The sequence below is a fragment of the Panthera pardus genome, unplaced genomic scaffold, assembly GCF_024362965.1.
Source record: "Panthera pardus isolate Hobbes unplaced genomic scaffold, ASM2436296v1 HiC_scaffold_10, whole genome shotgun sequence".
Lineage (NCBI taxonomy): Eukaryota > Metazoa > Chordata > Mammalia > Carnivora > Felidae > Panthera > Panthera pardus.
The window spans coordinates 85,696,309-85,721,816 of record NW_026526655.1 but is presented as its reverse complement, the minus strand read 5'-3'; the positions used below and the strand labels follow the sequence as shown (position 1 = coordinate 85,721,816).

The following is a 25,508-nucleotide window of genomic DNA, read 5'->3' as shown; positions in this document are numbered from 1 at the left end:
TTCTTTTCTGAGGGGGAAGCATAATGATTTTGAGCTTTGCGGAGTTTCAATGGGTTATTGTTGCCTTTTTTTTTTTTTTTAAACAAGTCTCCAGCCACCAAGTCCTACTGTGACACACACTTCCTATCTGCGATGGCAGATATTTATATTTCAAATTAAATAAAATTAGAATTAATTTTCGTCTGAAAAATTTTTGGAATTTTGTTTTTTTAAGAACTATGAGGTAATTGGAGATATCCCAGGCTATCGCAAAACCAGGGCTGGGAATCACTGCTTTCGTGATTAGCACTTTGTAAGCCTTCAAAAAATATTAAAACCAGGATAGATTGTCTAATTTCTTGTGGGTGGATTCACTTTAGTATAATGTAATGTGTTAACAAATGCTCAGAGAGGAGGATGTGGATCCAGAAAGATGGCTTTTGCAGAAGGCTTTTATCCAAATTAATTCAAAGAATAACAGGAACAGTTGTGTATTGGGGCAGAAGGAATAAGGTGACTCAATTAAATGTTAGAGAAATCTCCAGGAAAAAAAAAATGTCTCATGTCAACCCAATACTAACAATAAAATTCTCATTACTGAAATCGATAATCCTGTAATAAATGCATAATAACTTCAAAAAGGATTCTTTTATTAAGTATTTTTATATGATTGGCTATGCACCAAATATTGAAATCAAATACTGCTTTGCTTTACTTTAAGAATGATAAAATTCTCTACTGTGTCTCTAAAGAGAATCTTAAATGAGATGCTTCAAAAGAGTAATTTGCAAATAAATTCACCTGCTGAATTTGTGCCTGAACCTACTATATTTACCTAATTCATTTTTGGCTTTTGCTTAGCTCTAGCCATGGCGACACTGTGAGAAATGAATGTCAAGTTCTCCTGGGTAGCTGGAATGTTTGCACAAGGCGGGGGGGGGGGGGGGGGAATAAGTAAGGGTAGTGGGAGCCCCAGGGTTTGGGTCCCACTCAGTGGGGGGTCTTGGGGGCTGGTCTTCCGCAAAGCCTGAAGAACCCTTCCTGTGGTCTGGTTAATTGGTACGGCTAGCCTGTTGCCGTTTTGTGGGTCCAGGAAGACCTTTCAGTCCTTCTCCACATTCAGAGTTGAGCACAAAAGCACTTGGTAGTCCTGGATTGGGAGAGTTCAGGATCCATGCATATGATACCCAAACCGAGATTGGCTTTGTGGCTTTCAGAGATAGATTGCAGGCATTTTTGTAGTGTTCACAGATGCACAACTCACAGACCTACGACTGTATATGCAGTTTGAGAAGAAATTAGAATTAGTACACAGGTAGACTGAGAGAATATGCTGCCCTGAAAATACTTTTGTTTTGGTTTTGGGGAGGGATGTCTGTTTTGAGCTTCCTGTGCTTCTTGCCTGGTGTTCTGTAGAGAATGTTGCATTCCAAAAGATAGGCCAGGCTCCCTTCCTGTGTCTGAAAGCTCCAGGAGGTGCTCTGATAGAAGAGAGGCGTCCCCGGCCTGTTTTTGGGAGATCGTCTCTCCTCAGCTGGCAATGCAGGTTGTATCTGGTTGACATGCCAGTGGTTTTGCATAGATTTTTCTCTAGAACCTTTTCTGAGGCATAAGGGTCCCCACTTCCTTGAAAGGAGGATCTCCGTTGTGTCTTAGTAAAGTTAACGAGAGTGAGAATGAGAGAAGGGGTATCTAACTTATTTGGAAAAGGATCGTTCTCATTTTTAACTTTTCCTTCTCTCTACTGTCTAGACCTATAGCACTTAATGTAAGTGAGGAGATGCTTTATGGAGACCCATAAAGATGCTATGGTCCTAACAGTCCCAGCCTTGGTACATTTTTCTGTCGTTCATTTTTTTCTTACTGTGGTTAAATTTTCATTCATGTAGTTTACCTCTTAGCTCTCTTATCTTTTTTTTTTTTTTTTTTAAGATTTAAAAAAATTTTTAAGTCATCTCCACACCCAATGTGGGGCTCGAACTCATGACCCCAAGGTCAAGCATCATATGCTCTACTGACTAAGCCAGCCAGGTGCCCCTTGCTCTCTTAGTTTTGCATTTACATGTCACATATTCAGGTTTGCTTGGAGTGTAAAATATGTTTCAAACTTGAGAGAGATCAAAACTAGGTAAGTTCATGAAATATAGTGCCTTCTCTCCTATGCCAGAGTCATTTAGAAGGGAGCAATGGAACTTTTTGGATTGGTCCCATTCTGCACTGGGCTACTTAGGCTTTCAGTCTGTGGTTCAGTTCATTGGCACTCAATGCCAAAGGAACTAAGGTCAAGGGTTTGATCCTCAGGTGGGCCAGTTGGCTGCGTATTTTTCCAACAGGTTGTATGGAGATTCAGTACAGTCCCTATAGAAATGCTGGTCTTCAAGGGGTTCTGGTGAACATATGAGTGACTGGGTGAAAATCCAGCCCCATTACTGGAAAAGCAAAGCCCGTGCCCTACTGTCATTTTTGCATCTGGGCGGAACGTGCCACTTAAAATGTGAGCTTGTTACTCAACCTCCTTGCGTCTCTGTGTCCTCATCTGGAGAATGGAGATAAGATTTGCTCCCTTTCTACCTCACCAGGATCTGTGAAGATTAGATAATGGCTGTAAAGTCCTTATACAAAGGTATGAGCATTATCATAAACAAGGAGATTAGTCAACAAATAAAAAAAAAAATTTAAAGGACCTCCCAAAGTGTATTGCCTAATCATTTTTGATTCGGTATCAGTCGTTTGCAGTCTAACCCCTTTCGAGTTTGGTTTCGCAGCAAAAAGTCAGGTGTGAATGTCTGACCTTTCTATTTATTTATAAGGTTAAAAAATTGTTTGATAGTGAACATTTATATTAATAAAAACAAAGTGGGCTTTGAATCTGAAACAGGTTTTATTTGCAAAAGAAGGTGAAGGCTAAGGTCTCTAGGAACATATGCGCCACTGAGGGATATTTGCATATATTTGATCTGCAGGCACGCTTGGGTGATTTTCACAGTATACCTTGGAGTTTAAGTTGTAGCAAGGAGCCACGGCCATCGCTCAGCAGCACAGTTTGCTCTCTCCAGCTTTATTATGGCACACAGCGACAACTTCATTTTTAGCATTAAAAAAAAATTCTCTTCACTTAATTCAGACAGTGACCTGCAGGCCTCATTCTGACTGAAGGAGCCATTCAGAATACTTGCAGACAAAAGCAGGGCTTTTTCCTAGCAACCAGATCAAAGCCAAATCTCCCAGAATAGCTCCCTCCCAGGTTTTCTTTGGCGCATAGGTTCACAAGGATTCTAAGGCTCGTGGTATCCAGTTCAAACTACTCTTTCAAACTGAAATGGAAAGGAAAACTCCTGAGGAATTTTCGCAGACTCTGAAAACCGGCGAGCACTGCAAGAGCACTTCATCTTGGGAGAACGTGGTGGTCATTTGGAGCATCCCTAACTTTGTTATCGCCCGCATCTGCATGTACATTCTGTCGGACTTCCACAGAATGAGGTCTCTGTTTCCTTTCTGCCAGTACCTAATATCAGCTATGCCCAGGAGCCGGCTGATGAAGACTTCCTGTTTGTTTTGAGTCACTGTTAGAGTGATAAATATACTTTAGCTCTCTGCTTAGAGAGGAAAGAAACCAGCTGCCCTGAACTACAGAGAAAAAATGCAGAAATTCCGCTGAATGGCCCTGTTATCAAGGAGTTTCAAGGGCAGCATCAAAATGAAAACTATAAGCCAGGGCAAAGTAAATAATTTCCATATTAAAGCATCTTGCTGCATGCATAGACCTAAGTTGTTTGTCTTTAATCATTTAGGCAAGCGTTGCATTTTTCACTCTTCTAAGACTAACTCAGCAATGTTGAGAGATTTTTAAAAATGTAAACTGATGCTACAGAATAATGGTGAGCTATATAAATAAACAATTACAGTTGTGGTTTTTTGATCTGACCACAAGCTTTTAATGCCATTTTTGCATGAGCATAGAATGCTTCTGGATAAACAATACTGTTTACATTGTCAGTGGCATCCACTGTTGCATTGAGTCATTTACATATGTGATTATTTGGATATAGAGTAACCCAAGAACAAAAGAATCCTATAAAATTATTTAAAACAAGAGCAACAGGAAATCCTTTACAGCTTAAACAGCACTTCTTCAATAAAGCTGTGGAATTTTTGTGTTTTGATTTCGTTTTTGCCCTTTTATTTTGAACAGGTTTTAGATTTAATGGCTAGAGTGTCCTTTGAGTGGAATTTCTATCTTAACTCTGATTTGAAGGATGGTGAATTTAGGAAGCCTTGTGGATCTGAATGTCTTGACCACTGCATTCTGGCTTTCGTGTTTGTTTGTTTTTTAAGCTCAGTATAGACTTGATGTCCAGAAGTCATGAGTTGGAAAAGATGGCAACAGCTTGCATGTGCCTGAAGTGGGATTGAATTGCTTATTTCCTTCCAATAGCTATGGTCTCTCAAAATGATTTCTAACAGTAGGAGAAGAATACACAATCATCTACATTAAGTCTCTTTCTCCAGGATAAAGGAAATATTTAATAAGCAAATTTAAAATAAAGTTAGCATCAACACTTTTAGGCTGTCAAATTTGTAATGCAGTTAGGGAGGCAGGATGGTGTGGATTGGCCTTAGGACAATGTGTCTGGTCATATTTGTAAACTGAGACTTACTTGAAAATGCACATGAATTGTTGTTTGTAAAGAAGTTTCCCCAACATGCTGGAAGTCCGTGATTGGAACATCAACACGATGCCTTCCTGGATGAGAGAATTATAGTGCTGAAGGCTTTATGGAGATTGGCTCCTTACCTCGTAAAAGCTCATATTAAAAAAAAAATTAATGTGTCATTGGCAGATCGTAAAGTAGGCCATGCATTTAGAAATATTCACATTAGTTAAAACAAAGCCAAATATGCTAACTATTGTTTTTACTTTCCAAGTATGTGGCCATATATGTCTCTTTTACTCACACAACAAGAAGAAAGCATTTAAAAATGTGATTAAGGGTGGAAGGATTAAAGCACTGAATATTTTGTAGAGACTTGGAATAGAATCAGAGAATGGATGGTATTAGGAAGAGAGGGAAAAAAATAGTGAAGCCAGCATTTTCTGTGGGTAAGAAAGAAGGGTATAAAACAAATTTTTGAGATAAAATGTATTTTCAAGGGTAAGGATGCTAGGGGACAATTTTCGTGGGCACATGGGCCTCTGTACTTTAAAAAAGAGGTTAGAATTAAACAGAAATATATGAGGGTAGGCGTTTAGGCGAGGTTTTTGGTAAAATCTCTTATTTAAAATAAATTGGAACTCTAGCTGGGTGGAACCTATCACTTACCAAATATAAAAAGGCGTGAAAAAAACCACGCTGTACCTTTTGGAGTGCTATTAAATGCCAAGTATCTAGTGCTGAAGTGAAACTATTATGGTCAGATTGATGCTGTCCATGTGAAGCCACCATTCTTCGCAGCAATAGCAATTGCTTAGATTGTTTAAAACCAGCTTTGGTTGTGATAGCACATTTGTGATCCAGCCTTAAGGAACCCCAGCCACTGACAGCCAACATCCATTTCTTCATGATTGAATAAGAGCAAAAAAAAATCACATCTTATGTTTGCACCTTACGCTGCCGTTTACAAAATGCTTTTGCTCGCAACGTCTCCCGTGATCCTTGGTTGTTTCCGGTTCTGGTTGTAAATGGGAACAGTAATAGTTTGTCATCTGTCCTGTGCCAGTGGTGGTGACTTCAGCAAACTGGTTTCTTTTAAGGGGACAGAAATATTCCTCATGCTTCCTAACTACATTTCAGGGGCATCGTCTTACGAAACAGATGGTGCAAATCCTTCTTTTAAAGTATAGTAACTTGTAGCAAAGTGAAATAAAAGTGTGTTCCATAGCAATGAACCCTGTATCTCCCTGACCTTCTCATGACACCACATTTCTGATCCCAGGAGTTTTAGACAATTCTGTTGGAGAAGGTTAAGCATAGGTATGGGGAATAAGGACTGTGGGACGTTTAGAATCATTCCATCCCAGTAGACATTTAAAAAATAATAACGCGTTTATTAGAAGAAATGGTGGTGGGAAGGGGGGATGTTTTTCACACCTGTTTTCACACTTCTGAGGTGATAAGTCCAGCCCTTACAAAATAAAATGGCAGGTTTCACACTAAACCCACCCAGGCATATTCCTATAGTCTCCTAACCCACTTATTCTTTAAGCATAAAGAGGCAGGGCTGCCTGGCAGTCTCAGGCAGAAGAGTGTGCGACTCTTGATTTGGGGGTTGTGAGTTCGAGTCCCGTGTTGGGTGGTTGGGTGTAGCAATTACTTAAGAAAAGAAATAAAAACTTAAAAAAGAACAAAGAGCCAACAAGCTCTCTTGCACAAATCAGTGACTAAGAGAGGTCTCCACCATCTTTGCTTTGCCCTCCTGCCTTCCAGATGAATGAGCTATCTTCTGTATATCCTGTATGGATCTTCAGGGGAATGGACTAGGTCTCCAGTGACTTTGGCTCTAGATCAACAATCTTCTCGCCTTTTTAAAAATCTTAATACTCAGTGAATTAGACACCTGAGTTCATGATTTTACCAACTGGGTTCACACACATTTTCTATATGTCCTAGATTCTCTTGGCCACCATTTCTTCCCTACCCCAGTTACTCATTGACATGATATAACTTATTTCTCACCATCTTTCATCTCTCAGAATGGTCTATCTCATCACAACCTAGAGTCACAGAATGTTATAAGTGGAATTAACCTTAGAGATCATGTAGGGCAGTATTTAACAACCAACTCACAGAACTCTTGATTTACCAACCCTCAAACCTGATCTTCACCACTTTTCTCCAGCTCAGTAGATGCCAACCTCATCTGTGGAGATGTTGAAAAGAAAAACTAGGACTCAACCTTGATTTCTTACTACCTTTACCACCCTATATCTAATCCATCAGTAAATCTTATCTTTTTGCTGTCTTGAATATATCCAATACTCTTCTTGCCTTGATATGGTAAGAGCCTAAAACTCCTCTCTTGCCTTGATATGGTAAGAGCCTAAAACTCATCTCCTTGCTGCATATTCTCTCACATTTCCCTGTGCTATTTTCTACATATTACTTTTTGACTTTGTTGATTTTTTTTTCCCTTTTGCAATTTTCTGGCTTTGCTCCCCTTACTAAGATGTTAAGCTCCAGGAGACTGGAAACAGTGGGTATAGAATACTCTTTAACACATGTAATTGTGCCTGGGACATCATTGGCTCTCAATGAATATTTTTTGAATAAATTAATCTCATCCTAAATAGACTGGAAATATGGACCACAAAGAAGTTACGTGAATTTCTTAGGCTCACTATATGAGTTTGTAAGTTTACAACTAGAGCATAGGTCTCTTGACCTAGGGGAAAGTGGGAAGTAAGCAAACTGCTGAGCGCTGCCAGGAAATCTTGTCATACACTGGGTAGATCTGTCTATGAGAAGAGACCTCATCCCAGGACCAGGAGGAACTCTGGTTAGCTGATTCAGGGGAACAATGAGTAATAACATTGGGTTTATTTTCTTTCTTTCTTTTTTCTTTTCTTTTCTTTTCTTTTCTTTTCTTTTCTTTTCTTTTCTAATTAAAAGAACCAAGTAACCAGAGTTCTTGTAAGTGTAGTTTCTAAGTACCTGCTGTGGGGCTCAAAGCCAAAGATAAGAAAAGCTTCTAGAAATGTACTTGGGTTTTCAACACCCCAAGTGTCTCTAGAAAAGGGAGGCTACTCAGAAATGGAACTCAAGCAAATCCTAGGCTGCGCTCCAACCTATTGCCCTACCACCAAAGGCTCATTACTCTACCTGGTCAAGCATAAACCACTCACTCCATGTTTACTCAACTCATACTTAGTGAATAAAATACCTACTATGGCTTTTCTCCTAGTAGCTAAAAATATTTTTGAGGAAAAAGTTTCAGTGTTTTATTTTAGTCAGAATGCTACCAAGGGCTAGTTACTGAAAATTAAATTGGATCAATCTTAATCAGTTTAGGTTATATGAAGGTCTTATATGAGGTACCATTGACATTTTGAGGCCTCTGAGGTAACTTGGTATGTGGGCCCTCAGGGTTTCACTTGCAACTAGGATAAGTTTGCTTGAATAGAGAATCTATCTCCTTTTATTGTTTTGTATTATATTTATCATCTTCTTATCTTCACTATGTGCCAAACAGTTTTCCATGGAATGATTTATTCTAATAATTAAAAGAAGGCAATATTCTTTTGGTGGATGACTGTTTTGTCTGAGTTATAAAATATAATTTGCTTTTTTCTTTGTACCATTGTTCCAGAAGAGATTCATCTTTAATTAGTTTGAGGTGTACTGTGGCTTACCTTTGTCTCCAAGTAAAAGATTTTTCTTTTTCAAAATCAGATGAATTCTGAGTTGACAAGGTAAAAAATCTGCACTGAGATTAAAAATGCTAGGATTTTCCATTAAGAAGTTGCCTCTCTAAGTTGCTGTAATTTAGCACTTCAGGTACTGAACACCTATTAAAGAAATGCTTGTTTGCGTTATGTTAGATGTAAATTAGGTGACTCACTTTCTCCATCTCTTTCTCTATATTTATTTTTAATCCTGCTCTAAAGCAGGAACTAAGACCAAATGAAATTAAAGCATTCTTTTGGTTTGATTGGTCTAATATTCTTCAACGAGCTGACTATGACTCACAGCCTGTCCCCCTTTTATTAGTAATTAAACTGAGACACTGAGGCATTATGTAAACTCATAATAGCAGATTAAATATCAAGTCTGTAGCCCACTGAACTGCATTGCCATGTTGAAACTGATACTTACAATATTCTCCTCAGATAATTTTAATATTTTACATTCTACGTTTGCCACAGAAAAATAGAGTAATTAAAAACAATCGTATTTTATTTTCGTTTTTGCTAGAACGGCGTTTTCACTTTGAATGGAAAAGAACAGAAGATAATAAATGTGCCTGTAACATTTGTTTGTTTGTTTGTTTGTTTCTGCTGCATTGACAAATGCTTCTGTGGTATGTGGTGGCCATTTCTTCTTTATTTAAAAAAAAAGCTATTTTTCTCTTAACAAAAGTAACTCAGATCCATTATAGAAAATTTAGGAAGTTTAGATATATAAAAGTAAGAAAGTAAGAAACGACCCACAATCCCACAATTAGAAAGTAACCATTGTTAGCATTTTGGCTCACATGCCTCCAAGCACTTCATCTACGCATGTTCTGTTCTATGCACATTAAAGAAAAATGTATCTCCTACTGTAATTTTTTTTAAATCTCTTTTTCTGTAAGAATCTATATTGAATATATTTCAGTGTCACTAAATATTCTTCCACAATGTGCTTTATCTTGCTGCACCATTATTTATTTAATCAATCCCCTATTGTTGAGTATTCGGTTGTTTCCAATCTTTTCCACATTATAAATACAATTGGCATAAATGTTGCATGTAGCCAAATATTTGTTCATATTCTTGGCGGCTGTCTTAGAACATATTTCTAGAAGTGGATTGTTGAGTCAGTACGTATGGATTCTAGGCTTTTAGTTCGTATCAGTACCTTTTTCCTTGGAAATATTACTCTAATTCACATGCTAATTTGGTTATAGCTTATTATTTCGGTATTTTAATACAGCTATTCCTTTTATGGCAACCAAACATACTGACTGTGTGGTGCTCTGAATTGCTCATATGAGAAGGTTGAGAAACAATGGACTAAATTCTACAATGCCCTGATTACTTCAGTTCCATTAATTTGGCATAATTCTTTTTCTGGTCTGCTTTTGGCTAGTTGTATCTGGACCCATCATATGTTTTACTATTCTTCTGCAAGAAGCCTCAAATAAATTGAAAAAGGGGGCCTGTCAGCTGCAATCTAATATGGTATACTAACACTCAATCCAAATCCAGGCAAATGTCATCTGTTCATCATAGGCCAATATAAGAAGCAAGTATTGTGATGATATTACCCAGGAAAAGGTTCCAGGATAACTCTGAGGCAGAACATGTAACCTATTCACCCAAGAGGCTATTATACAAATTAACGTGCTCACCATTAAAACTGGCAGAGCTTCTAAGGCTCAGCTAGGTTAGCTGCTCAGATGACATCAGTAGGAAGAAGGCCTGGACATAATTTCATCTTTTAATTTTGTCTCTTGTCTCTTCCAAGCCTTTTTTCCTTCTTAGATGGAATATGGTAGAGATTAGGCATCATTTACATTTTTTAGATTCCAAATTATGAAAAAACAAACATTCATACTGGTGTTTTCATTAGTGTCTCTTGACCTCTCTATAAGGCGTAAGGTCTATTCAGGAATCATGCACCAGCAGAGAAACAATTAAAATATCACATCTTCCCCCGCTTCCACCCCTAAAAATGTTCCTTGGCTCAAAAAGGAACTAGGTTCTCGGCAATTTGAACCTAAAATGCTTCTTCAGCTTTTCTTAGACTCTGGCCATCTCAAAATGCAACTGAAGACAAAATTGTCCCGTAAGATTAATTTTTGGTGATTGAACTTACATCTTAAAAACTAAGCTGTTTCACTTCCTTATGAAAAAACAAATTTCTTGAAGATAGATTTCCATTCCATGTTTGTAATCCCTGAAGCACCTAATCTTTGGTATGTATCGTGGGGAATGAATGAGAATGTCCTACGTCCCCACAAAGGCAAAATATGACTCTGACTGGCAGCATGCATAGTGGAGAAAATGCCTAGATGTGCAGGGGTCAAAATACCCAACTTTTCCTTCCTGCCCTGCCAGCCGACCGGCTGTGTCACCTTTGACGAGTTAATCAATCTCTCTGAACTTAAGTTTTCATCCTTATAAAATGATGACACAAATGTTCTTCTTTGAGAACAGGCTGTTTTGAACATCAAGGGAAATGAAATAGAATATTGTCTAACCTGATTAGTACATTTCAAATGAAAGTTATTGTTATTTTGAAGACGTGTGTTACTGTTTTCCTCATTGGAATCCTTAATTCTCATTTCCCAGTGCTGGGGATGGAAATGATAACTTAAGTCAACTCTCTTTGTATGTGGTCTTTTATCTTAACTTTTGTAAGTAGAGCTTTTTTCACTAAAAATTACGTGTATAAACACAACTGTATCATTTTTCTCTTTCCTTCTTTTTTAGCTGAAAGATAACATACTTACAGAAAAGTGCCCAAATCACAGATGAAGAAGCCCACGGAAACAGCATCATAACCTTGGGACAGCACCCGGGGCCCCTCACACCTTTTCCAACCTGCTACCTAATTCTCCCTGCCTGAAGGAAACCAGGATCCTGGATACCAGGATCCGCCCCTATTTAACTTACTTTCCCATGATGTCATGCCAAAACGGAGTGGGATCAGAGTGCCCACTGAGCCATGTGACATAGCAAGCTGCTCATGGTCTCTTGGCTTCAATTTGCATCTTTAAAAATAAGGAGGTTGAACTTTCAAGGTTTTTTTTTTTTTCCATCTTGAGATTAAATGTTGACATTTAAAGAGTCTTCTAAAGGACACTATTTATCTAACTTCAACACCTTCTGTGGTTTGTTAGCTCAGGTGGAACTTCTCAGAAGCCATGTTCTAAACGAGAGGAGGTCAATTAACTTTATCCTCTACCACGAGCACAAACACACCCTGAACCGCATGGACCATATTGTGAATGTGGTCCCAGGAGGAGTGGGTGACAGAGAACTGATGCCTGGAGGGAATGGTCTCCTGCAGCACTGGGAGGCTTGCTGCAAAGCATTCTCCTCCGCTTGGTGTGCTGGGCAACATCACACCACAAGAGCAGAAAATTCTTTATAGTTTGATTGTTCTAAGCCATGATTCAGGTTTGGGACAAATATGGACTCCTGTCATTTGGCAACTAAAGGACTGTTTGAGGAGCAAAATGGAAGACTTCAGTAGTAGGATTCAAGTCTCCTTTTGCCTTAGTGATACACTATCCAGAAGGAACCTATAGCTGTACGACTTCTGTCCTCAGAAGCTGAATGAGATGAGGAAGAATGAATTAGGATGACTTCCCCCAGAAGTCAAAACAGTAGGCGTTGCCTCCAGTCTTGTGACACGTGCTCTGCCATGGGCTGCGTTTCCTATAGTTCTAAGAGCCTCCTAGCTTGAGGGATCTATTTAGATGCTTTTATTCTCTAATCTTTCTTGAATGATTTCTTCGAAGAGAAAGATTTGGTTTTTCTAGCAGCCAAACAGGTGAGTGAATGACAATCAACTTTTCAACAGGCGCAGAAACTCGACACTATGCCCCTGAATCGAAAGTGTACAAATCTCTAGGGTTCAGGGGACATATTACCCCAGTACTTCTTGTTCTAGGCTTGAACCAGGATGCACATCTTTCGCTATGATCCAAAGTGAAAATTTCCCCAAGATACACATGCAGTGAGGTGAGAGCTCAAGTCTCTTTTCCTGGAGAGCCACGTGGCCCCCAAGGACAGTAAGAACTTGATCGTTCCCAATCATGGTGGCTCCAAGCACATTCTGAGTTCATGGTTATGGATGCCCAGGACAGAGGCATGGTGAGCCGCCAGTTCACAATATAGTATTGCCACATCTTGATCCAACTGTAAGAGAGGTGGGAGACACTTTTTCTCCTCTGGACTGTTGTGGAATGTGCCTGTCAGCTCCTCCTGCAGGAGAAACCCATATTCAGCTGGGGACGGGCATGGTCTCCCGGGCAGCTTTGTTGCACGAGGAGAATACTTTCTGCTTACCTTTGAGAAAATTGCTTAAATACAATTACGCTCCCAACCAGCATTACCCCCACCTCCTCCGATGTCAAACAAGAAACCCAACCCCCAAATCTAAACACCAGACAAGTAGCTTGAAAAATGAAAATAAATGTTCAAATCCAAAAGCCGTGTGCTTCTGTGATTGAAAATCTTTTTCTTAGCGAGTGGGAGTTGCTTTCATCATTGCTGGTCATATGTTTTTGTTTTTCATTTCTGGTGGAGAAGTTTTCTAGGGTATTTTTCAAACTTTCCAGCTTAGCAAAGCGTTGGCTAAAATTGAAAAGAGAACTAGGCGTTGGGTCGGAGGCAGCGTTAGGTTTGTTCTGGTGAGGGGTGGGGGGGGGCAGGTTGCTGACACAGCGAAAATAAGACAAAACATTTGAAACTTCTGGCTTTGTACTTCTCAAATGCCTCTTTTAGAAATCGCTTAAGTCGTTATTAACATCCACCACCCACCTTCCCTTTTTGGTCCTGACATTGGGTAATAATAGATAATGTTGACATATGTTCCCTGCTGGTCAGAAATACTATACTTCTGTGAAAGGTAACATTTTCAAGCTATGACAAAATGTATTTTACTTGGACAGAACATTAGTTATTGGACTAATCTCAGAATGTGGGCTGTGGGGTAAAAGTTTTAACATTTTCGTTGTGGGAGAAAGTTTCTTGGAAGAGTAAAAGCATCAGTATGGGGTGTCTTTAGCTTTCACCATTTCTAGAGGTACTGGCTCGATGTCAAACTCTTATGTCCTTAGGAATGTAAAGGAAACATTCCCAGTATGTATGAAAAACATCTGTCCATGGACACAGCAACTTTTAAAAATGATTATACCCAACTTTACTGCAGTATGGATTATGGAATCAAAAAATATTTTTCACTGTGTACCAAAGAATTCTGTTTTACGGGCCAGTTTTAAAGCTTTTAACTGCATGAGACATATGCTGCAGTTCTGTCGTTTGTTCTCCATGTGATGTACTATGAAATGTGTGTGTGAGAGAGAGAATGAGAGGATGCGAGAGAGAGAGAGAGAGAGAGAGAGAGAGAGAAAGGAGAAAAGCATGCAAATTCTTCTGATCAAATGTGGTCCTCAAAAGTACTTTCGAAACTAATTTAGGGGATGAGTAAGGAAATGCCCCAGCTGGCTCCCATGCTACTGAAGTCTGAACAGCCCTTTGCAAAACTGGAAAAACTGATTTTGTTTTGAAGGCTCACACAGACTTTTGTGTTGTGGAAATTGGACAGAGTTTTTACTGAATCTGGTCCTTTGTGTTTTATGACAGTCTGAATGGGTGTTAAGATTCCACGAATAAATCTTTTGCCGTTTCTGAAATTTCTGATATAAACACGGGCTCCGTCAATTTGTTCTCTGCACAAATGTCTTTTCGAATGTTAACAAACATGGCGCATTGATGGGTGGGCTGGCCAATGGGACAGCAGTCTGCCTTACTTGGTAGGACATATTGGTACGATTTTTCTCTAGTTTCTCAGTGCTGGGGCCATTGAGAAGTAACAGCTGCTGGCGGGTAACCTGGTGGTGGTAGAGAATGAGGACTTCATGACAAAAGAGAGGTTAGACTGCTCGGGGGAAGTGGTGTTAATGGCCTTCAATTGAAAGTCTGGCCAAGACACCACATCAAGGGGATTGTGGCTTGACCCTCAGGAAATGAATTAGTTATCTTCTTCAGGACCTCAGGTGAATCGCCTAGAGGAATGTAGGTAGTGAAGGCAAGAATATATCTTAAAAATCTAGTCTTCCTATATTCAGCATCAATTTGTGATTTTTGAATGTCCTTTAAACTCAAATGTCAAATGGATAATGCCTAAAATTAGTTTCCAAGTGAATACTGTAATTTAAAGCAGGCAAGCAAGCAAAAAAAAAAAAAAAAAAAAAAAAAAGGAAAGAAAGTCTCCATTTTTATAATAAAAATTAGGTCATGCTCTATATAAACACTTTTGAAGAAGAATCACGATTGGTTTTTTCAGGACCTATTATGTTCCACAATTAATGGTAGCGAAAAATTACATATTGTATAATTTGAAGTTTTCTAATATATGACTGTCATTATAGCTATCATTCTGAACCTAGTATTGGGTTTTCATTTTGAAACGCAAGTCCAAGTCTCAGCGGCCTAAATCTTATTCTTCAGATATTTAATGCCCAGACTAGGGATGTGATGGCTCCTTTTTCTTGCATCAATAAGAATTTATTATGTGGTTAAACTGCCAAATAGCATCCAACTCTTTACTTAGTTTGTGCATAATTGCCCTTCTAGGGTGGTTATCGGGTATATGGAGCCATTCCCTGACCATATTCTCTCCTACACACTGCCCTTCCTGGAGACTTGGTAAAGGATCTGAGTAGTCATTTTGGTGGAATTTACATTCATGATAAAATCAGCACACTAATGGGGAAGCTTCATGGGAGATTTTAATACACTGTGTTATTGGCATGACAAATTGGGCCAGTTACTTGATGTGCTTCTCTTTGCGGGCCAAATTCTGCCCTGTGTTCCTTACTTGAGATTCCCACTGAAGTAGTAATTACCGAGTGGAAGAATACTAAAAATGTTCAGCCAAATTCTGTTCTAAGTTGCTATCATGTAACTCCCAATGAAGTTAATTACGACTTAGTAAGAACTAGTGCTACAGCATCTTAAGGGCTTTGGAATTCTGTGATCTGCCATCCAAGACACAAGGCCAACAGTCTGCCTTTAAATATCTCATTTTAAGAGGTGGATTGACTCTGTTGAAGGTAGACATGGTTGTGCTGTAACTACATGTGTAACGGGATTTAAAGAGTAGAATTTAACATCTTTGAACCCAAGAAGTTTGATCTTTTTTGCAGCTTCCCTCTTTGGGGGAGGGTTTGTTTTCTAGAAACTTTAATTCTCTCTTGCGTCAGAATCCATTGGTATGAGTTACCTCCTATCCCATTTCCCCAACATCCCTTAACTGTAATAATATGTAATTTTTATTTCCATTAATTGTAAAACATTTGCTTAAGTCATCACTGCTTAGCTATTATTTCCTGGAGCTAAACCATTATCTTCCTTAAATACAGATGTTTATATTATGCATAATATAATTCCTGTCATAAGAATTCATTATAACTTTTCAAAATAGTTTGGTTCTCATTTAGCATATGTCTCAGTTTAGCCTTTTATTATTTTTTAATGGGAAAATAAGGGCCCTGTGACCCATCGAATTGGTAGGCTTTTGTCAGTGTGCAAATGAGGTAGAAGGGGCAGGCCATTGGCCATGGCTTTGGTGTGAGCGGAATATACTGCTGTTAGTACCATTTACTGGACTGTCTCAGATTGAGATTCTTCTGAAAGTTGGTATGTGGAGCTTGCCAGCCTTTGGGATCCACCAGTTTTTGCCTGAGACTAATGGTCCAGGGAGTTTCTTGAGGTATGTATTAGGAAGCAGGCAGCTCAGGGAAGGCGGTGGAGAGTGACTAGTTATATATCCTGTGGGAACTCCAAAGTGATACCGGATTCACATTAAAAGGCTTTCTAGGTGAGAGCTGGAGAACAACCAACTCATCCTTAGAGAAGACTGGGCTTGACAAGAACCGATTTTACCTGTCTTCGGGGTTGCCAGCGTTCAACGCTGCCTTTCTATATGTTGCTAACAAAGCTATCAGGGCATGAGGGGCATTGAGAATTCAATTTCAAAGTTATAAATATGGGATGTTAGGCTAGAAGAAATGCCCTTCTTTCCTCCCTCTTTGTTCTTTCTTTCCCGTCTTCCCATCCATCCTCTCTTACTCCCTCCTTTTTCTTTCTGTACATAAGCATTTATTGAACTCCTAGTATTTGGCAGGCATCGCAGCCACCACTGGGTATAAACAAGAAGAGTCACGGTTCCTGTTCAGGAAGAATTCACATTTGGGGCATCTGGGTGGCTCAGTTGGTTGAGCGTCCGACTTTGGCTCAGGTCATGATCGCACAGTTCGTGAGTTCGAGCCCCGCGTCAGGCTCTGTGCTGACGGCTCGGAGCCTGGAGCCTGCTTCACGTTCTGTGTCTCCCTCTCTCTCTGCTCCTCCCCTGCTCACACGGTGTCTCTCTCTCAAAAACAAATAAAAATTTAAAACAATTAAAAAAAAAGAAGGATTCACATTCCAGTTGGGATGATATTTGAGAAAAGCAACAATTATAGAATGTATCTTACATATGAGAGCATTAAGAAGGCATACCCAGGGTGTGCCATTGAAAGGATTATGTTGTAATCCTTTGTAAGTAAACAAAAATAATGTTGAAATATAGAGCCAGTGCAGTGAAGACCAGCAAAGTTTTGATTTTGCCTGGGATAAATATTTATTGCTTTCAAAAAAATCAAATAATTTCAGATCAGCTTTTCTTCCCCCTCAATTGTTTGCTGCCCCTTCTAGATAGTGCCATGAGCACATGATGTCCTGACCCAGGTTGGACTTTCAAAGATTTCCAAGAGTAGATGATAGTTGAGTTGAATCTTGAAGAGGTTGGAGTTATGTAAATTGTAATGAATTTGGTAAGGTACCCTGGCTGGGAGCAGGAGAGAAAGCAGGATTTTGGGGGTGGTGTGTGTTATGAGTAGGCCAAGTCTCTGTGAAAATGCATTGAGAAATGGTGCCCATGGTTTGGAGCACAGAGTTGGTGGAGAACAAAGTGGAGATTTGTGGGAATTAGGACCCATAATGACATATCGAGGAGTTTGGATGCCATCTAAGAGAAATGAGGAAACACTGAAAAATTCGAGTAATTAAACAATAGATTCATATGTTAGAATAAATTACTCATTTGATGGTGTTGAAGAGACTTGGAGATGGGGTTAAGGCAGTTGGGAGGCTATTGTAACACTCCTGACCAATAACAGGAGACCTAAGCAGATATTTTGATGGTTAAATCACCAGGACATATGCAAATTTAAATAATAGGAATGAGAAAGGGGAAAGCTCTCAGAATGACACTCATTTTTCTGGCTTTTTGATTGGGTGGGCAGTGATTTTAGAAATTAGAATTAAAATTAGAAATTAGAATTAAAAACATACCCATAAGGAGAAATGATGTATTCTGTTTTTAAAAAAAATTTTTTTTAATGTTAACTCACTTTTGAGAGATGGAGAGAGACAGAGCATGAGTGGGGCGGGGGGAGGCAGAGAGAGAGGGAGACACAGAATATGAAGCAGGCTCCAGGCTCTCAGCTGTCAGCACAGAACCCGATGCAGGGCTTGAACTCACGGACTGCAAGATCATGACCCGGTCCAAAGTTGGACACCTTACTGACTGCGCCACCCAGGTGCCCCTGATGTATTCTGTTTTATACACCTTGTACTTGATGTCTTTCTGAGACATCGAGAGGAGAGCTCTGTTGGTTTAGCCTAAAGAAAAAAAAAAACAAAACAAACCTACACCTCAGACCCAGAAAGTTTGGGTTGAAAGAAGATGTGAGGGCTAATTCTGCTCCATATTAAGGGATTTGAACTTCTTTTGTCCTCTATTTCACTTATTCACATTTGACTTATTTATTCAGAGTTTGCAAATCTCTACTAATATATGTGGTTTGCATCTTAGCTAGCATGAATCTCTATTGATTATAGAATATTCTTTATCAGCCACCAACACTGAGCCTCACGTTGAGCTGAACCAGTCTTTATTTCAGTGGCAATGGTCCAAATTCTCTGCTTTCAGGTAAATACAGAGAAATGTTGTTGTTGCCCATCACCTAATGGCCTGGTAGGTGGCAGGATAAATGGGGGTGAGGCCAATTGTGGAAGTTGGGTCAACAGCAAATGATTGCCTTCTTTTTTTTCTAATTTTTAAAACAGTTTTTATTTATTTATTTTGAGAGCGAGAGAGAGAACAAGCTTGGGAGGGGCAGAGAGAGAGGGAGAGAGAGAGAGAGAGAGAGAGAATCCCAAGCAGACTCTGCACTCTCAGCACAGAGCCTGATGCGGGGCTCAAACTCACGAACCTTGAGATCATGACCTGAGCCGAAATCAAGAGTCAGATGTGTAACCAACTGAGCCACCCAGGCACCCTGCAAATGATTACCTTCTATTCCAATGTAGGTCCAGCTCTGTATAATCTGCATATGCTGGCCTAGATAGATATTTTATTGACCCAAGAATACGAGCCTGGAAACAGGCAAACAGACCCGTTGTTAGATGAGGGGTGCTTAGCTGGGGTCCATGATCTGCCAGAGCCAGACTCACTTATAGGAAATGGTTAGGTACATGCCTCTTGCGATCAGTTCAGGTTTGGGGTCCCAACTTGACCCCTCCGCAGCTGTTAAAAAAACTTTCTGCAATTACATTTCCTTGTAAAAAAACCAGGGATGATAATTTCTACCTTATAAGGTTGTTGCCAGGACAAAATGACACAGTGCATAACACAGTATCTGGTACTTAGTGTAAGTGCATAAAATTAGCTAGTATTAGTTTTATGGATGAACTTCAGGGAATCTGTGAATACCTGCAGTTGTATGCATTGTTTTGTGAGAATGTGTGGAGGTGCTATTATTTTTGCTGGGGAGAGAATCTATGGATGTCATTGGGAACTCAAAGGAGAGCATAACTTAAAAACAATAATGCTTAAAAACAAACAAACAAAAAAACAAAGTAGAGGTTAAGAAAGACTGTCCTAGACAAAGTTGTTAAACGGTTGCTTTTTTAAAAACTAGGTTTTATTTTTTAGGGCAATTTTATATTTACAGCAAAATTGAGTAGAAAGTAGAGTCCCTATATATTCCTTGCCCCTACACCATCACAGCCTTCTCTACTGTCAACATCCTATACCGGAGTGGTACATTTGTTACAACCAATTAACCTCCAATGACACATCATTATCACCCCAAATCCATAGTTTATGCTAGGGTTCGCTCTTGGTGTTGTACATTCCATGGTTTGGACATATGTATAATGACATGTATCCAACGTGTTAGTAAACGGAGTATAGTTTCACTCTCCTTAACATCCCCTGTGCTCTGCCAGTTCATTCTTCCCTCCCCTCTGGCCCCTGGCAACCACTGATCTTTTTACTGTTTCCATAGTTTTTCTTTTTCCAGAATGTCACACGCTTGGAATCGTACAGTACGTAGACTTTTAGACTGGCTTCTTTCACTTAGTAATGCGCATTTTAGTTTTCTCCATGTCTTTCATGGTTTAGTAGCTCATTTCTTTTTGGCACCAAATAACATTCTATTATTTGGATGTATCACAGTTTACCTATTTATCTCCTGAAGGACATCTTGGTTGCTTCCAAGTTTGGCATTTATGACTAAAGATGCTGCAAATATCCTTGTGCCATTTTTTTTTTGTGTGTGGACATAGGTTTTCAGCTCATTTGGGTGAAGAGCAAGGAGCGCAATTTCTGGACCATTTTCCCCTTGTGTTTTGCAACCCTTTCTAATCATCCTTTCCTCTGCAGACATTCCTGATACAGCCCATCCTGCTCAGAGAAGTCTATCCTCTTGTTCTTTCATTTTCTCTTTCCTCGTCCAGGTGCCAGGGCCATACTCACTGTTCACCGCTGCCCAAAGTCTCCATTAGTATCCAGTCTCCCAGAGGAGGATTCTACACTGAACACTTTCTATCCTTTACTCTCCACCCAACTCACTTTCTGTCCTGGATCCTGTTTTCTGTAGTCCCGGATCTTAGGGAACTGAGAAATAAATTCTTCCTAAGGAATTGATGGTTGGTATTGTTATTCCTACAAAATACGATACTTACATTTCAATAGGTCAGAATTTTCAGGGCAACACTTTCAATGAGGTGGAAAGGTTGGAGTGGAGATTTTGGCCACCTGGTCTACCAGTAATGGAGATATTTTTGGGTTTGGAAGCCTTTATGGACTGCTGAGAAAGCTCAGTTTGTGATTGATTGTTTCCTTTGTCTTGAGTAAGAACCACACCTGTGAATTTTCATCCTTCTGCAGCTGCTAAGACTTTGTTAATCCTCAGGAAAGCGATAAATTTACCTCAGTTACTCTTTCAGCAAAATGGGAATGGCTTTAGACTTGCTGCCTAAGAATTGTATGTAGATTGATTCTTTTATTTTCCCTTTGTTTAAGGCAACTGGAAGATGGAACGGGCTAAGTGTTCTGAATTTATTAGATTTAAAGTACAAAATATCACTGCCTAATGATAGATCAGATTTTTCAAGAAATCCCTTTGGGGAAGTTAAACTCCCATTTATACAGTGAAAGTAATATTTGTCTTGCTTCTTCATGTTATTTTGTAAAATCTACCTTAAAATAACACAAATCAGCAAAGCCTTCTTCCTTAAGAAGAACTTTTTAAAGGGAGTGAAAACATAGTTGTAACATCGCTTTTTGTGTGGCATGTGAAAAGAAAATCCTGGAAACACATGTTTATTTTTTTCAGTTCCTGACCACTGTGTTTGGAAAAACTGCCAAGTGTGACTTAAAACTTGCAAATACAGTAACTTGCTTTGAAATTTGGACCCATAATGTCTTAGGCTGTTTTTTGTAGAAAAGGAATTGTTATGTTAACTTTGACTTCTTCTGATCACTTTGGCTTTCTTGAAATCAGTTGCATGCAGATTAACAGAACAGATTCCAATGAATGAATACACTAAATGTAACTGACAGTCCTTAATATACAAATACTGAACGTAGGACATTATCAATTCTCCAAAGAAGTACCCTTTATGCTTTTTTACAAGCGCTTAAGAACAGATTTTAAAAAGGACATTGAAAACTTGCCAGACCTTCTTTGTATTTTGAAAGCCCACATCAAGAAGGGGTAGTAAATAGTTGTTTGAATATAGGAAAAAGGAAGCTATTAGCATTGTTGTTTTTAAAGATAAAAAGACATCCCAAGGAAAAGCTTCATAATCTTTGAAATATGAATATGTTGTTTAATCGGTTTGAAAAAAATGACAAGTTAAAACTTACACATCTGTATAAGTAGACAAAATAGCTCATTACTTGCTAATTAAAGAAAGGTAACTGGCTGTTTTATTGAGGGCATATTTCAAGACAACCATTTCTACTTACATCACTTGGTAAGTTGCAGGCAGAGTGAGATGGACGTTGGGTTTGAAAACAAATATAGTCTAAATTCATCTAAATATATTGTGTTAGTTTTTCAAAACACAGTAACCAATATTTAAACTTTTCTTTTACAGCTACTCATTTTAATCTCATAGAAACTGACCAGTTAAGTCTTAACATTTAATTTTTTTTTCATTTGGTTTGCAGACAAACAGCCCTGCTGCACATTTTTGACCAGCACGAAAATATAAAAATATTTGTAAAATTGTCTGTGATCCAATAATGGCACGGTATGCTGAATTTCTAAAGCCTGAGGGACTGCTGATTTGTCAGTTTTCTCTGTGTAACAAGAACAAAGTTTAAAAAATAACATTTCATATTTCCTAAAGATTTTGATATGTATTATTCAAGTTTAACAGTGGCCGATACAGCAGGTGTTATTATTCCTTTTACACAGATGAGGAAAGAAGATAGATAAATTAAGAATGGAGGTAGAGATTCATTTTCTCTCTCTCCCAGTTCCTGCTGCCTTTAATAAGCAACCAACAACCATACTCATATATCAAAACCATCACTTCTGTCCTCTCTTGGAGGAATTCAGAATGAGGAAGCTGCCCTATTTCTTCATACTACTGGCACCTAATAGGAAGGAAGAAGGATTTATTTGTCTGATTGCCAATATGACAAGTCTGATAACCATTGGTCCACATATCTGTGGTGGGGTTAATGTTCTAAGGATTATTTCCTAGGTGCTACTGAAATTTTTACATGTGTGTGGATCACCTAGGCATCTTATGAAAATACTGATTTCAATTCAGTAGGTCTAGCGTGGGGGTTAACTTTGCATTTCTAAGAAGCTTCCAGGGGTGATGCTGCTGGTCCAAGGATCGAACTCCGAATAGTGACATCGAAAAATGTCTTGTCTCCCTTGACTAGAGCCGCCCCTGTGGATATACCATGTTCTCACCTTTTCCTCCATGTGGGAAGGGTCTACAATTTTCCAGGTTTTCTGCCTGTCATCAGTGAGTGAATTTAAATCAGGGGTCAATTGATAGAGAAGATGTAGAGTCACCATTTTGCCTTGGGTAGAAGCAGGATTCTCCATTTTTTTAATTGGTTCACAGCTGGGAGGGAAGGGGATCATGATCAGGCCAGCAGGACATTTTCCAAGAATCTGTTTTCGTGCCTTTGGGAGTTTGCATTCCAGAGAGACACAAATAGTAAACAAATAAAATGTATGATATATTGGGCTCCCGGGTGGCTCAGTTGGTTAAGCATCTGACTCTTGATTTTGGCTCAGGTCCTGATCTCATGGTTCGTGAGTTTGAGCCCCTTGTTGGGCTCTTCGCTGAAAGCGCAAAGCCTGCTTGGGATTCTCTCTCCCTCTCTCTCTGCCCCTCCCCCACTCATGTTCTTTCTTTCTCTCTCTCTTTAAACAAACAAACAAACTTAAAAAAATATATGGTACATCATTGGGTGGTCTCAGTTTTTTGATAGGTGGTCAGAAAAACTCTGACTGAACAAGGGACAGCAGAAGATTAAGACGATGAGGTCAAAAGGGACTCATTTAGGGCCTGATGGATGGCAGGTGCTGAGAAATATTCTTTCCCCTTCCCTCTACACACCTGAAGGGGTGGCCTGTATTTGTCCCTTGTATTCAGGGCTGGGAAGGGTGTTTCTCCCTTGGTGGGTGCCCATGTGTGTTGTGTCTCCTAAGTGATATTTTGGCAGTCTAGTGGCATTTGGGAAATTGTCAGCTGGGACTTTACCAGGTCCGTTGGCCTCTTTGCTCCTGTATGTCACGGGCACTTTCCATAGGAGTCTGTCACCAGTGACTGATGATTATCCTCCAAGGGAAATTCACTCTTCACTAAATAATTAAAGGGAAAAATCCAGGAAGGTTTACCATTACACAGGTTAGGAAAAAACTTCCAGTTCCTTTATTGATCTACCTCTTCTGGGCTCCTTAGACTCTCCAAGTAGACAGAATGAGTTCTAAAGATTCATGGATGAGTAATTTGATGACGTGAATAGCACAGTGCCTGGCGTGTGGAATAATTATTTTTTGAATAAATAAGAGTGGATGATTGCCTGTTACATAGGCATTATCTATTGAGTGAGGCACGTAAGCTTCCTCTCTTATTCTGGGCTAGCCTAGCTAAAGACACTGTTTTGGGAAACATGGTAGTGGTGATGGTGGGAAGTATGTTTCTAGTTTAAATGAGTGACGTGAAGTTGTTGTTTTGATCATCACTTACCAGCTTTGGTTTATTAGTATGTATAACTTGGTCTTAAGTGAAGACTCTATTCCCGTTTTTTATAATTGCAGAGTAAATTAGACTTGCCCCACTCACATGTGAGTTTCACAGAGGTCATCAACTAGTCACCAAAGAACTTATTTGAAAACCACTGTAATAGCTATTTGTTTTAGGATTGACTCTTAGCTATTTGAATATGTCTTTCACTTTGTTTTCATTATAAATGTATTACACATATTTCTAGGTCAACATTAAAATAATCTACAACTAACTGAGCTAATTGGGCACTCTGACATACAATGTCCTAAAATGGACGTGCTCTGAATTTGTTGTTCCAACTGAAATTCTGTTGACTCCCTCTTTGGTTTCTTCATCTGTAAACTGGGCACTGTGTTTTATTCCTACAGAGGAGGCTGTGACCATCAATTAGGTATTTGTTGTAAAGAGCTTTGATAGCTTGCAAGAATGACCTTTTATAAAAACAGGATACATTGTATTTGTCCTTACAGTATTTTCTTGATTTTAATTATAACTCATCTTTTTTCCAACCATAGAAAAAGAACGGAAAAGGGAAAATGTGAGTACAGAAAGTGGCACTGATTTCCATCACAAAAAGAGATTCTACAAAGCTCTTGAGGCAAGTCCGCACCACAGCATAGGCTGATCCTGGGTGGGTCTGGTGTTAAATTTAAATGCTGCCTTGAAGTCAGATAGCAGGGACTCCTTTAGAGTACTGACTTAGGGCTGAAAAACAAAATCCACAGTTGGTGTGTATTATTATGTATTTGTAAACTTAAAAATTCATAGTTTGTCATGATTAGAAGAGCCTTTTTAGATCTTCTACTTTAACTTCATCCTTTTACAGATGAGGAAATGGAGATTCAAAAAGTTTTTATAACTTGCCCCAAACTATAGAGAGAGAATTGGTCTCCTGATCTCAGACCTATGGGCTTCCATTTGCATATGACCAAGTCTTAGGATTCTATATGCATCATTTTCAAAAGATGTAAAAATATTGTGATGAATCCTAGTACACCAAACTGAGACTTAGGGATCTATTTCACTGGGGCATGTAAACATGACTTGTTTGATCTAAGCTTCTTTAAGTTCATTTCTGTCTATGTTATCAGTGGTTAGGGCACATATCTCCCTTGGTGTTCTTGGGTTTCAGAAGTGGACTCTGGTTACCTTAAATGGAAATAAAGAAAAATAAATACATACATCAATAAAGTAAGGATGTTATTAGAAAGACATGATGTAGCCTACAGAAGAAGAGGCCAAGTAATCAGGGCTCAGAATGCCCTAGACCAGCACGGCTACAGAAATTCAAGTAAGAGAACCTAATGGAGAGTCTGCTCCTAGCCCCGTGGTGGACAATGCAGCTCCAAGCATTGCTCGTACATCTTACCATCCCAGGAAACCTACATATTTCAGGGTCAGAGGATCTGATTTGTCTATCTTGGATAACATGCCCACACCTTGGCTGGGCATGTGGTGGGTGGGTTGGGAGTACATAGAACATTTTGATAAATAGATTGCT

At 39.1% G+C, this 25,508-nt stretch overlaps 2 long non-coding RNA genes across 3 annotated transcripts in view; both read left to right on the top strand.

The window, feature by feature from the left end:
- LOC109270672 (uncharacterized) overlaps positions 1-25,508 on the top strand; it is a 79,071-nt gene that overhangs the window by 26,613 nt on the left and 26,950 nt on the right. The window contains exon 6 of one of the 2 annotated variants that reach the window (XR_002081633.2): positions 11,111-14,043. The exons of the other annotated variant lie outside the window; for it this stretch is intronic. This is a non-coding gene — a long non-coding RNA (uncharacterized LOC109270672). Of the gene's footprint in view, positions 1-11,110; positions 14,044-25,508 lie in introns of those variants that run through there. 2 annotated transcript variants of the gene reach the window in all.
- Positions 951-4,132, top strand: LOC109270680 (uncharacterized). Its single transcript, XR_002081637.2, has 2 exons — positions 951-2,602; positions 2,943-4,132. It is a non-coding gene; the product is annotated as an uncharacterized LOC109270680 (long non-coding RNA).